The sequence below is a fragment of the Pinus tabuliformis genome, chromosome 3_2, assembly GCF_031772625.1.
Source record: "Pinus tabuliformis cultivar Carrire ecotype Pingquan chromosome 3_2, CPIR1, whole genome shotgun sequence".
Lineage (NCBI taxonomy): Eukaryota > Viridiplantae > Streptophyta > Pinopsida > Pinales > Pinaceae > Pinus > Pinus tabuliformis.
This window is the reverse complement of record NC_142302.1, coordinates 869454768-869468759: the sequence shown is the minus strand read 5'-3', so window position 1 is coordinate 869468759 and position 13992 is coordinate 869454768. Positions and strand designations below refer to the sequence as shown.

At 35.8% G+C, this 13992-nt stretch overlaps 1 pseudogene; it reads right to left on the bottom strand.

Annotated features, from left to right (window-relative positions):
• Positions 1-371: 371 nt before the first annotated feature.
• LOC149183398 (25S ribosomal RNA) lies at positions 372-1225 on the bottom strand (annotated as a pseudogene; the record flags this gene model as incomplete).
• Between the last annotated feature and the right edge of the window lie 12767 nt (positions 1226-13992).

Below are 13992 nucleotides of genomic sequence, written 5' to 3'. Positions count from 1 at the left end.
ACTCGCGTTATTAAAGGATTAGCGCGAGTTGCTTTTGTGCAACCTGCGCCCACTGGCACGACTGTCAGGTAGAAAAACGCGCTAATAAAGTTTGCTGGCTTAAAAATAAATCAAGCAGTCCAGGGTCTGATCGACAGTATCCAGACAGATCAAGCAGCAAGAAACAACTTAAAATTCTAACCCAGAAAGCTTATTTAAGCAAGCAAACAAGAGAAAACCAAAGTGCAATACAAACTCCAAGCTGTTTGGTTTGTAAACCAAACTGGAGATTAACTGAAGTGGCGTTGATCTACTTCACTAATGCAGAGCAATAGCGTTTCGAAGGCTACCTGGCCGTACTTCAGGCTCTGTCCAAAGTTTACGAATCAAACAACAAATAGCTTCCCGAGCTGAGTCGCCAAAGTTCTCATTTGAATATTTGCTACTACCACCAAGACATGCACCGGGGGCCGATCCACCCAAGCTCATGCCCGAGGTTTCTCAGCGACCCCCGCGTCCTCCTACTCATCGGAGCCAGGAAATTGCTCTGACGGTCGAGTATAGGTTACGCGCTTCAGCGCCATCCATTTTTGAGGCTAGTTGATTCAGCAGGTGAGTTGTTACACACTCTTTAACGGATTTCGACTTCCATGACCACCGAGTCCTACTGTCTTAATAAACCAACACCCTTTGTGGGATCTAGGTTAGCGCGTAATTCGACACCGTAACTCGACTTTCGGTTCATCCCGCATCGCCAGTTCTGCTTACCAAAAATGGCCCACTTGGAGCTCTCGATTCCACGGCACGGCTCAATGGAGCAGCCGCACCCTCTTACCTATTTAAATTTTGAGAATAGGTCGAGGGCGTTACGCCCCCGATGCCTCTAATCATTTGCTTTACCCGATAAAACTCGCGCATGAGCTCCAGCTATCCTGAGGGAAACTTCGAAGGAAACTAGCTACTAGATGGTTCGATTAGTCTTTCGCCCCTATACCCAAGTCAGACGAACGATTTGCACGTCAGTATCGCTACGAGCCTCCACCAGAGTTTCCTCTGGCTTCACCCTGCTCAGGCATAGTTCACCATCTTTCGGGTCCCAATAGGTGTGCTCGCACTCGAACCCTTCACATAAGCTCAAGGTCGGTCGACGATGCACCCCCCCAGAGAGGGGATCTCACTCGTCAGCTTCCTTGCGCCTCGCAGGTTTTCAAACCCATCGACTCGCACACATGTTAGACTCCTTGGTCCGTGTTTCAAGACGGGTCGAATGGAAAGCCCGCCAACCAACACCACGAGCACGCAGGTGCACACGGCCCGCCGCTTTACCTGATTAAACTTGCGCGTGAGCTCCAGCTATCCTGAGGGAAACTTCGGAGGAAACCAGCTACTAGAATGTCTATGAAACCAGAGATTCTGGGTTCGATCCCCAGTGGAGTCACCAAATTGTTGGAGAGGTAAATCCCCTTTACGGACAAAGGTGATCCCACTAGACCAAAATGTGTTTAGCAACAATCAATCAATGCTACCATGCAAGTTCTTAGTTGGAAATTGAATGTGGATTATGAGAACCAACCTGAAGTCCAACGCTAGTGTCGTGGAAGAGTTGATACTCCCATTCCCTTGCTCCAGCAGGTCGCGATCCTCACGATCTCCGCGAATGGATATCTGCACATGCAAAGAATGAAGCAAATGCAAGCATAAAATCCACTAAATACAACCATATATCAGTCAGAAAAGATATAGATCAAACATTATCATAATGAACAATAAGATTGGAACCATAATGATAGTTGTTTATTAATGAGTAATCAACAGAGAAAATTACAACCAAGGTTCTGACGTTGAATCCCTCCTCTGGCTGGGCGAACAGCTACATATGTCTTGCAATAAGCCTTTCTCTCTCTTTGATTATGAATGCACAGCTCAGACTTTTGACGTATAATCTCCCTATGCTCCAAAACTCTTACTATCACTCAAAAACTAGCATTATCACTAGCTTGTCAAGTGCATGAGGACAAGCTCTTATAGATGGAGGAGGGGAAGAAGATACAATGAATCAAGACACCCATTATGGATAGATGTAAGGGATAGATGATGAATCTCGACATCCAAGAGATTAGCATTATCCTCAAAAACTTCATGATTTGAAGGGAAAAAACATCTGGGCGCGCGTTTGTTAAAAATCTTTTCCAAACTCGGTTGGCGCGGGTGTAACTCTAAGACAGAGCACCAATTGGCGCGCCCTCTTTTGAGGATTTCGCTCATTGGCGCGGGTAGTACATTGTGGACTCGCGCTAATGGAAAAAGGGCACTTTTTAGGGATATTTTGCCGGAGATGTCTTCAAGGCACGTGAAGTCCATACTTAGGGGAACATAATGCAAGTGTTTTTAAGTTATGTCACTGCTCACAGGTCCCGGAATGAGTCCTCGAAAGTGCGGGAAAGGGGTAATAGGGACAGTGACCAATGGTGACAAATTATTGTGTAACAGAGAGCTTTGAATGGACTCATATTCAAGGATTCCTAATACCAATTATTATATGTAAACTTCACTAGTGGAAGATACTCCTCCCACTTCCTCTATTTATGCACGACATAGATCCTCAACATGTCTTAAAGAATCATGTTAAACCTCTCTCTCTTTCCATTTGTTTGCTAATGATAAGTTGTACTGAAAGCTAATTCTATCCCCAAGATTGCAAACAACTCATTCCAAAACCTGGAAGTGAACTTGACATCTCTCTCTAAGATTATCTTCTTGCCAAAACTATCCAACGTCACTATCTCCCTGATGAAGATTTGAGCTCCCTTACTAGTTCAATTTCTAGATTTTACTACAATCAAATGAACTACCTTGGCCAACCTGTCAACCAAAACGATGATGGAAAAATTTTGTCTCAATGTACTCAGTAAACTTGTAATGAATTCCATGGAAATGACCTCCCATTTCCATTCTATAATTGGAATAGGTTGTAATAGATGACCTGGGTTCTTACACTTAGCCTTCCTTTGGGGACAGTTTGAACATCTAGCAACAAACTCATCCTCTTCCTTTATAAAGTTTGGCCAATGGTATAATTTCTTAATAGTTGTCAAAGTATTCTTATATCTGGGATGACCTAAATATCACTTGACATGAAACTCCCACAATATTAGCTTCTTCAAATCACTTCTATCTAACACATAAACCATGTTCCTCAATTTGACCAAGCCATTCATCGTGTGGTGATAATCCTCATCCCTATCACCTTCACCCTATTGTTGCAATCTCTACCTCAGTTGTTCGTACTTGTTATCATGTTGCACTTCCACCAAGATTATCTACTACAAATCTATCCCATTAGAGGTCACAACTGAAATATCATTCACCTCCACTCTCCAACAAATAGCATCTGCAACACAATTCTCCTTGCACTTAATGTATTTGATCTCGAAGTAAAATTAATTGAGGATAGGAAACCATCTAGCTTTCTTGGCATTAAGATTAGGTTTATCAAACAAGTACCTTAGTACACTATGATCTGAAGCACCTAGAAATATCATAGAAGTAACACCTACAAGTCTCAAGTAATTAATTGCATGGGAGAAAGGGAAGGCAAGAGCTATGCCTATCATTGGATTATCTTTTTTAGATTCTCAACTACAACTTATTTATTTATAAAATTAATCTAGAGAAAATATGGGAAGAATTGAGTAACATACCTAGTGAAAAATATAGAAATACAACGTTTTAATTAAAATTGCAACTGTTTAAAATTAAAATGCATGGTGAGACATCCTTGTCTACTCACTTAAACAAACTAAAGTCTCTCATAATGTAGTTGGTCAAAAATTGTGAATAACGTAGATGAAAAGGATGCAAAGGAAATTTTATTAAACAATATATCTTGTAACAATGACAATGTTAGTTTTACTTCAAGTCAATATTGTCTCTCACAATAGATGAAATGATAGCAACACCCTTAGTAGAATAAAAGAGGATGAAAAGAAAACACACATAAGTGAGTTCACAAAATGAAATTACATTATTTTCCATGGGGAGGATGAATACCAATTGGACTTGAGTTGAATTATTATACTTCTAGATATATGTACATACGACATTGAATTACGAAATCTGTTATGAAACTAGCTCACCAAAATATAGATCAACGCCTTAGAATTCAGTCTCTTCGAGGGGGAAACCTCCTTTACATTACACAAATGAATGATTCTTTCATGATTCAAATGACAAAACCTCCTTCCTATATACAGGAGTCTAAGGAGTCACAATATAACCCAGCCAACCTAACAATAATAATATAAAGGCACAAAAATAATAATAGAGGGATTCTATGGGTTACAGTAATAAAAATATGGAGACAATAGGGGCACAACAATATTAATAAGGGATACAACTATAGTATTAATGGGGTAATCACTAGTATTATAGGGACCTAACATGCCCCTCTACTTCAAAAAAGTGTTGTCCTCAATGCTTGAGTAGTTCTGGATGCTTCTGTATAAAATTTTCATCCTCCCATGAGGAATCTTCAATGGATAAGTTCTTCTACTTGATGAGATACGACGAAATTGATCAATTTGGTAGCTGTCCGGTTCTTGTTTCTATGAGTGCTTCCGGTTCCAATATAATTTTTCGTTCCTCATCAAGTTCTGGCAATATTGTTTGAACTGGGAGCTTTTCGCCTATAACATTCTTTAAACATGAAACATGGAAAACTTGGTGCACTCGAGAAGCTGCAGGAAGCTCCAATTTGTATGCCATAGTGCCAATCTTTTGCAACACCTTGTACGGACCATAATACTTTGGTGATAATTTATTATCCTTCTTAGCTTGCTTAAGGGACATTTGTTTATATGGTTGTAGCTGTAGGAATACCCAATAACCTACATGAAAACTTCTTTCGCTGCGATGTTGATCTGCCTGTTGTTTCATTCTATTTTGCGCCAACACGAGGTTGTCCTTTAAGAGTTGGAGGACTTATTTTTGATGCTCGATGTGATGTTCCACTGGTTGAACCTTAGAATTTTCTCTTAAATATGATGTGATGGACGGTGGCTGATATCCATAAAGTACCATAAATGGGGTCATTTTTGTTGTTGTATGGAAGGAAGTGTTATTTGACCCATTGTTTCTGTTTATCAGATACAAAGTAGTGAATATATCCTTCCAAACATTTTTTTACTATCTTAGTTTGCTCATCAGATTGAGGATGATAAGATGAGCTATGAGCTAACTGAGTACCGAGACAAGGAAATAATTATGTCCAAAAATTTCCAGTGGAAATGGGATCTCTGTCACTTACAATAATCTTTGGGTTTCCATGTAGCTTCTGAATTGTTTCCATAAATGCAGTAGAAACTGTACTAGCTTTAAATGGATGTGATAATGCACAAAAATGTGCATACTTGGTAAGTCTATCAACTACCACCATGATGTCACTCATTCCCTCAGACTTGGGTAAACCTATGATAAAATCCATTGAAACCTCCTACCAACGTTGGCTTGGAATGGATAAAGGTTGTAATAGACCCAGGGGTCTTAATTGTTTCAAATTTATTTTGTTGGCAAACCAAACATTCTGCTACAAAATTTTGAATATCTGATTTAAGGCCATCCCAGAAAAATTCCTTCTTAACCTTGTGGTAAGTTTTTAAAAATCCTGAGTGCCCTCCTAAGGGAGAGGTGTGCAATTCCATAAGAATCTTTCGCTTGATTTGGGAATTCTTACAAAGGTATAAGCGATCTCTATACCATAATGAATCAGTTTTCCAACTAAATGTATCATATGTATTGGAATCTTGTTGTAACTTTCGAATAAGTGCCCACACTTCTTCATCATTCTTCCATTCCTCCCTTGCTTCGTTTATCCAATCTAGTTGTATAATAGAAATGGAGCACAACAATGCTTCCACATCCTCATCCTTTCTTGAGAGTGCATCTACAACCACATTTTGCTTCCCTTTTTTGTAAATGATTTCAAAGTCATAACCCAACATCTTTGTGACCCACTTTTGTTGCTCTTTAGAGGATAATCTTTGTTCTAAAAAGTATTTAAGGCTATCATGATCTGTTTTTACCTTGAAGTGTCTTCCCAATAGGTAGGGTCACCATTTCTTAAGTGCATGTAGTATTGCCAACATTTCCTTCTCATAAATAGCTTTGTGTAAAAACTTTCTCTTGATTGGATGACTTTCAAAAGAAATGGGTCTGTCATCTTGCATTAAAACATCACCAATTCCATTTCCTGAAGCATCACACTCCACAATAAAGGTTTTTGTGAAGTCTGGTGTAGCTAAGACTGGAGCTTGGCACATTGCTTCTTTAAAATGTTCGAAGGCCTTTGTTGCTTCTAGAGTCCATGAAAATGCATCTTTCTTCAATAATGTTGTTAGAGGTGCTACTATTCTCCCATAATTCTTAACAAACTTGTGATAATACCCTGTCAACCCTAGAAATCCTTGCAGATGCTTTATGGATGTGGGTATTTTCCATTCCTTAATGGCTTTAATTTACTAGGGTCTACCTTAACTCCTTCATGAGATACAATATGACCTAGATATTCCACCTCTTGTACTCCAAAGAAACACTTGGATCTTTTTTCATATAATTGTTTCTCCTCCAATAGTTGTAGCACCCTCTCAACATGTTCAACATGATCCTTCCAAGACTTGTTGTAAATTAGTATATCATCAAAAAATACCAACACAAATTTTCTAAGGAATGGTTTGAAAATGGAATTCATCAAACCTTGAAATTTAGAATGTGCATTGATAAGGCCAAAAGGCATGACCAAAAATTCATAATGACCCTCATGAGTTCTAAATGTTGTTTTCATAACGTCTTCAGTCTTCATTCTGATTTGATGATATCCTGAACGAAGATCCAACTTGGTGAAGTAAATTGATCCACGCAATTCATCCAGTAATTCATCAATGATGGGAATGGGAAACTTATCTTTAATAGTGATCCTGTTGAGAGCCCTATAATCCAGACACATGCACCATGATCCATCCTTCTTGCGCACCAATACTACTGGAGTAGAGAAAGAATTTTGACTAGGTTGAATTATGCCAGCCTCTAGCATTTCTGCAACCATACGTTCAATTTCACTCTTTTGGGCATAGGGATATATGTACGGCCTGATGTTTGGAGGAGCACTTCCTAGAATCAAATGAATAGCATGATCATGATCACGAATAGGTGGGAGACCTTTAGCAGTCTCAAATACCTTGCAATGATTTTCCAAGACCTTTTGGAGATCTGGAGAAATAGATGATTTCGATGCGGAAACATCTAGCGAACATAATTTTGCAATTACACCGCTTTGTTCTTTTTTTATAAGCTTTGTCATACCATTAGAGCTAATTATCTTTCTCAGTTTTCCTACAATACCCCTTAAGTCAACTTCCTTTCCTTCCACATAAAATTTCATGAAAAGTTCTTGAAAATTAAAAGCTATTGTACCCAAGGATTGTAGCCATTAGACTCCTAGTACAACATCAACACCTCTCATTGGAATGGAAAGGATTGGGCTAGTCAATACACATTTTCCCATGGATAGCTTGATATTATGGCACTTTCCAGAGCAATTTATTGTTCGTCCATTTGCAACCATCACTTGACACTCTGGTGCTGGATATAGGAAACAATTCAATTCTTTTGCTACCTTACAATGAATAAAATTGTGGGTACTTCCTGAATCAATCAACACTATTACCTTTTTCTTCTTGATTTGTCCTTCTATCTTGATGGTTTGAGGAGTGGAAATTCTAGCCAATGCATTACAAGATATGGACAGATTCATTTCTTCTTTATCTAGGCTTTATTCGTGGAGTATATCCTCTTCTTTTGACCTTTCTTGCTCCTTTTCTTCTTCCTCTTCACAATCTATGTAGAATAATTTCTTCTCAGCACACTTATGACCTTTAGTGTATTTGTTATCACAACTGTAACAAAGCCCTTTGCCCTTTTTACTTCCAGTTGTTGTGGTGTCAACCTTATAGGTTGTGGAAGACTAGGGGCAACAACACTTCCAACTTTATAGTTGTCAGTGGTATGCTTCTTGGTTGGCATAATTTTGCTTTCCATTTTTCTTGCTAACTTGAATGCCTTCTCTAATGAATAAGGTTCCCAAAGGCGAACATCATGTTGGATATTTTCCTTTAAAGTCCCTATGAACACATCAATCCTATGCTCCTCTAGAATATTTTTTACCCTTATGTTCAATTTTTGGAACTCCTCAATGTGCTCCATTATTGAACCCTTTTGTTTGAGACTTATCAATTGGCTAAAAAAAGTGTTTCTTTTCGTATCCTCATAATGTGTTGTCAATTCTTCCGTAAAAATTGCCCAAGTGATAATTTGTTTACGAGAGCAAAGCCATTGATACCATACAAACTGATTTGGTTCCAAATATAAAGTTGCAATACGTACCTTTTGTGTGTTTTGCACATTATTGAGATCGAAAAATTGCTCCATCTGTAACATCCATGTTGCGAGATCCTTGCCATCAAACTTCCTCATATCAATTTTTGGAATATGGTGGTTCTTTGATCCAACATTAGAGTCTATGAAATCGCTATTAACACTTCTTTTGTTTGCAACATGAGTTTCCTTTGCTACCCTTTCACCATTAGTAAGTATTTCTTGTAGAAAAATTGTCAAATCTGTCTTGAAATCTATCCTAAAATCATCAATATTAGCTTCCACGCCACTGATCTTAGCTTCCATGCCCTTTATCTTAGATTCCATGCCATTTATCTTAGCTTCTGTTAGATTTTGTGAGAGTGAAATTTGTTGCACTTGGTCTTGTAATTTTTATATATCATGTAGCATTTCTTCCTCTTCTTCATGAATCATGCTAGAGCTTTCAGGTTTCTTACTAGGTGTTTGCATTTTCTGTCTTCAGGGCATCAGTTAATGATAATAATGCTCTACTATGCCCTTTGAATTCCTTCAAAATAATTTTTCAAGCCAAGCTTAAGAAAAAATTTTAAAAAATATACACACCCTTTTTCACTTTGTAGGAGCTCAATATTTCCCTTGATGTATATTTGTAATTTCAGATCATCTAGTTTTGAAATTGCGACCTAAAGTAGTCCTCTGTGTGCTCTTTCCAATGCCACCGTTTTGATCCCAATTGGATTCTCCAATGAAGAGTTATGCCAAATCTCCCACAGTGACTTGATTATAGACTAGTTTAGTAGAGCGAACTTGTACGACACCCCACGTGTCCCTGTTTTGAACTTTGCCTCTGAAAAATATATACAGGAAACTATAGTCCATCCTCTTTTTGTGCCTTCTGACGAAATTTCAATTTGATGCTTAGAGAGAAAGTTATGACGATTTTCCCCACGTCACCTGTTTGGAATGTAATTAAGGAGTTTCCAAAAAGACCAACTTCCTCAGATCATATCTCCACAAATATATCGCGAAAAGATCTGAAATTTAGATCCGAGGTTCAGTGAGATTTCATCTCAAATGGGTTTTTTTCACTTCTGAAACTTCGCATAAAAAAGTTATAGTGAAAATGCCACAATGACCTATTTTCGGTAGTGAAACCCTAGAATCCAAATCTCTGATACCAAATGTTATGAAACCAGCTCCCCAAAAGATAGAAAAGATAGATCAATGCCTTAGAATTTAGCCTCTTCGAGGGGGCAACCTCCTTTACATTACACAAATGAATGATTCTTTGATGAGTCAAATGACAAAACCCCCTTCCTATATATAGGAGTCTAAGGAGTCACAATATAACCTAGCCGACCTAACAATAATAATATAAAGGCACAAAAGTAATAATAGAGGGATTCTATGGGGCACAGTAATAACAATATGGGGACAACAGGGGCACAACAATATTAATAAGGGATACAACTACAATAGTAATGGGGTAATCACTAGTGTTATAGGGACCTAACAAAATCCATGCCAAAGAACTTTCAAGGGGAAAATTAAAATAATCTTCCTACACAAGTATCTCGCAGTATTCTCCAAATAACATCTTTGAAGACATCCAGTTCATACAATCATAATGAAATGAATACAACCTCTCATAGTTTTTTTCAATCTAGCTATATATATATATATATATATATATATATATATATATATATATAGTAAACTTATATGATGGAGAACAATCATAGAAAATAGTAGCATAATTTAAGCTATTATTCGTGATATTATTCAGTTCCACAAGAACACATGATGGGTTTAATTATGTATACAATCTATTATAAGTTTGTGGTTCCTATTGTAATTCAATTCTCTAAGAATAATATTTACTAACTATTCTTGCGCCTTAACAATCTTCTGAATGTGAAAAAGGTAAATTTATATGTTTGACCATTGGATGCATTCAATATCTAGACTAATTTCCTAGATAATTGTAAAAATAGTAGTTCACTATGTTATTATAGATGGAAGTGTGTCATACAGTGATTTGGTATCTAGACTATTTTTTGAAGTATTTCAAGAATTGTCAGTCACTACAAATATGTGGTTGATGGTAAGAAGCTTACATCTTCAACAAATAAAGTGGAAACATACAGTGAATAGTTGAGGAGCATAGTCTACAAGAGTTCAGAACTAGACATAAATGTTGATGAAGAACATATTAGATAGTGGTCAAAGTCCAAAATTATTTTTATGTGAATTTGGTATTGTTCTTTGTCATGTAAGAATTAAGAGAGTATTATAATTAATGCATACTTTATAGCCGGTTGGGGTTTGTTGGAGATTGTTGAGATATCCTCTCAACCTCTACCACCAAGTTTGGAATAAGTTGGATCTGACAAACACTTATATCAGTGTATTGTATTAGTTTTTGTATAAAAATAATAGTTGCACATGTTTTAGCTATGCATATTCTTTTCCAATTGGTCGCTCAAGATTAGAATAAATGTACATATATTATGCATTGAGATAGTTGAAATCTCTCTAGATACAAAGAACTTAAGAAGTTTTATACTTTAAGAAAAGAATTATACCTTAAATGATTTAATATCTATTTTTACATGAGATATATGAAATTAATATGGCTTTACATATGTATAGAGATACTTATAAATACTTTCCTAAACAAAAATAAATGTAAGATCCTTTTCAAAATAAAAGTACACAATTGTGACAATTATGGAGTTGTTGAATTGGAATCAATTTGTCGTAAAAAATAATGGGTGAATGTTAATTATGAAAAGAGAAAAAAAATTAAAATGAATTTGTGAGAAAGACATATTTTGGATGTCATTTTAGGGAAAACTTCTCACAATCTTGTAAAAGCTAATCATTCACTTTTTACTCTTTTATGAAGATTATTTCATTTACAGTTTTATGACTAAAATATTTGATTTAGTTTGAATGGTAACATTTTGGCCAATTTAGAAAATAATCTCTACATCCCATTTGATCAAAACAGAATCAAAGACAAAATAAATTCATTTGATTCAGAATAAAATCAAAGACAAAATAGGATGAACACTCTTCATTTGAAAAGAAAAATGACATTTTGAAAATACTTTCTTTAAAAGATTTATTAATATGAAGTATATTAATATAGAAAGTAGGTTATGTAATCTTTTTAATCCCTAAAATTAAGATTAATATAAGCCAATATTTTAATCATTAAACTTGTAAAATGTATTCAAAATCTAGCATTAATAAGAAATATTGTGCAATTTTTTTAATATTGAAAACTCAACTTCAATATGCATCAAGTTGGATTCAAAAAACACTTATATAAGTGTATTGTATATAGAGAATACTTGAAAGTGTTTTCACTATGTATAATTTTTTCCAATTTGGTATCAGAGTAGGTAGCTCTAGGTGTAACTCATGTAAAGGAGGACACATGAATATGTAAGTGGTGTGAAAACAATAGTTTGCAATGTGTTTATCTTTCATAGTGTAAGCTTCAGTTGAGTTTTTCTAGAGACTTAGTGACATATTCCTGTGGAGATTGCATGGAGACAGACCTGCATCTCTTTCGTTCTACGAATTTTTTTGAATATCTCATATGATGCCTTGCTAGCCCCATTTAGCACTAATTTTATCTATGTCAATGATCATACCTATGTTGTAGGGAAATTATATTAATGTTGGGAGAATCTTCACAGTAACTTGATGGCAGCGATCAATTTTCAAGGAAATTGTGTCTTGTTCATTTAATAGGACTCATATCTTTGACAACTTGTATTTCATGGATGATTAATCACAATTTTGGTTAGTCTGATACAAAATTAGTGTCAAATTGTTGCATATATGGCTCTATTGTTACTCAATTATCCCATACAAACAAGCTACTCATATATTATTTTGTATTTATGTTTGTTGTATGCATTTTCCATTTATTGAGGCAATATTAAGGCATGAGTTGATTCTACTAGTGAAAAGAAGGTGACTTAGGAACCATTGATCCCATCAACATTGGTTTCATTGTTGGCACTAATATCTTTTCCGATATGCTATAGAAGATTCGCTTATGTGGAGAAATCATTTCGTCTCTAGTTGTTGCATGAGATAATAATTTTAAATTAATTTCTTTGAAAATGGAATGCATAATAATGGAAAATTTTAATTATTAATTTCCATACTTGGAATGTAAATATTCAACTACAAATGATGCATAAGATTTTACGGTATAGATCATTTCGTCTCTAGTTGTTGCATGAGATAATAATTTTAAATTAATTTCTTTGAAAATTGAATGCATAATAATGGAAAAATTTAATTATTGATTTCCATACTTGGAATGTAAATATTCAACTACAAATGATGCATAAGATTTTATGGTATAAATCATTTCGTCTCTAGTTGTTGCATGAGATAATAATTTTAAATTAATTTCTTTGAAAATGGAATCCATAATAATGGAAAAATTTAATTATTAATTTCCATACTTGGAATGTAAATATTCAACTACAAATGAAGCATAAGATTTTACGGTATATTGTCAAATGCATACAAGTAACACCTATAAATCTCAAGAAATGAATTCAATGGGAGAAATGGAAGGAAAGGACTATGTATATCCATGGATTATCTCTTTTAGATTCTCAACTACATCTTATTGATTTAGAAAAATCATCTGCAAAAAATATGGGAATAATTGAGTAACATATTTAGTGGAAAAGCTAAAAATGAAAAATTTTCATTAAAATTGCAACTATTCAAAATTAAAATGCATGTTGAGACATCCTTATGCACTTAAAGTCTCTGCTCGTTCGGAGCCGAGCCACTCGGCAGAGGTATGCTTGCTTCTTCGATCTCTTTTTCTTTTTATCCACAGCAGCTGACCGATCCATATCCATTGGAAGTGGCCAGCATCCCGCAAAGGCATAGGTTAGGCGAACAGAGGCCGCTCGATCGAGCAGATCTTTCGAGTAGGAGGAGCTGGCTTCATCAGCAGCAGCTAGAGTGGAAGTAGCATCCTCACCACCATCATAGGGAGTAGAGACAGGGGCTATGGTATAAGCATTTGTAGCAAGCAATCGAATGATACCTGAACCCACCGGCCCGGGATAGTCAATAAAAGCCCTCCATGCGAGAAGATCACTTTTATAATTTAGTTTGCCAAAAATTTAGATTACTGTCCAGAACTGTTGGTCACTACAAATATGTAGTTGATACTTAGAAGTACCTGTATGTTCAACGAAAGTGGTAACCTAGAGTGAAGAGTTCAGTAACCTACTCTGCAAGTGTTCAGAAGTGGATATGAATGTTGATGAAGAACATATCATATAACCATCAAAATCTGAAATAATTTTTATGTGAATTTGTTATTGTTCTTTATCATGTAAGAATTAAGAGAGAGTATTATAATTAATTCTTACTTTATAGCTGGTTGGGGTTTGTTGGAGATTGTTGAGATATTCTCTCAATCTTCATCACCAAGTTTGGAATAAGTTGGATCCGAAAAACACTTAATTAAGTGTATCATATTAGTTTTTGTAGAAAAATAATAATTGAACATGTTTTATCTATGCATAAGTTTTTCCAATTGGCCACATA